General features: G+C 33.1%; 1 long non-coding RNA gene across 1 annotated transcript; it reads left to right on the forward strand.

The window, feature by feature from the left end:
- Positions 1-444: 444 nt before the first annotated feature.
- On the forward strand, positions 445-995 carry LOC113468269. The gene is made up of 2 exons (XR_003392091.1): positions 445-609; positions 887-995. It is a non-coding gene; the product is annotated as an uncharacterized LOC113468269 (long non-coding RNA).
- Positions 996-1,204: the final 209 nt, after the last annotated feature.

Below are 1,204 nucleotides of genomic sequence, written 5' to 3' on the forward strand. Positions count from 1 at the left end.
GGTTGTTATCATTTTGTCCGTAAGCTAAACGTTAGGCCGATATTATTATTTACAATATAAATAGAGCCATAGCTTTGCAACGTAGCGGAAAATTCAGAGAAATTTGTCGATATGCAACAATGTCCATGTTTTAAAACTAACAGGCGGAAAATGAAGGCTGAATATTTTCAATTTACAGAGAAGGAAAATCATATTGAGCCTACCGTTTACCTATTTGTTATAGGTAATTCTATAGTTCTATAGGTCACATTATTTTATATAAAACCTGAGTGTAAATTTATATTTATTGGATTTTTTCACTTTATAAGAGGTAAGTACCTACATTTTTCTGTGTGTGAGAGAGAGAGAGAGAGAGAGAGAGAGAGAGAGAGAGAGAAAAACTATAATAAACCAATTAATAATTTTATTATTATTATTTTATTTCTTTTTATCTGAGATCTGATATTGAAAAGAAATCTGATGCAGGTTACTGACAAATAATGGCCAATGGACAAGTACAAGGTGAAATAAATGTCCACTAGTAGGTACAAGGAAAAAAAAACTGAAATGAAAAGTTTCATGTACCTACCTACTACCTACCTACATAATTACCTACCATGTACTTATTAGGTCTACCCCCTTTCTTATCAGATAACATTTGATTCTAATATCAGACAACTTATCAGAGAACCCCTTTCTTATTATCAGATAGCAGATAGAGTATACCCAATTACCCACCACATCATGCACCTACCTACTTATCAGATAGCAGTTCCATTTATGTACCTACCTAAAACTGTTGGCATAATGAGACTTCCTAATCTTAGACAACAGTATAAATAAGGTACCTATATTAACATATGTAACTTGTAGGAACGTACCTACTTACCTAACGGAGTACATGTAGGTCTACCCCCTTTCTTATCAGATAACATTTGATTCTAATATCAGACAACTTATCAGATAACCCCTTTCTTATTATCAGATAACAGATACAGTATACCCAATTACCCACCACATCATGCACTTACCTACTTATCAAATAGCAGTTCCATTTATGTACCTACCTAAAACTGTTGGCATAATGAGACTTCCTAATCTTAGACAACAGTATAAATAAGGTACCTATACTAACATTATGTAACTTGTAGGAACGTACCTACTTACCTAACGGAGTACATGTAGGTCTACCCCCTTTCTTATCAGATAACATTAGATCATAATC

This window comes from Diaphorina citri, unplaced genomic scaffold (assembly GCF_000475195.1).
Source record: "Diaphorina citri unplaced genomic scaffold, Diaci psyllid genome assembly version 1.1 scaffold687, whole genome shotgun sequence".
In the NCBI taxonomy this organism is placed as follows: Eukaryota; Metazoa; Arthropoda; class Insecta; order Hemiptera; family Psyllidae; genus Diaphorina; species Diaphorina citri.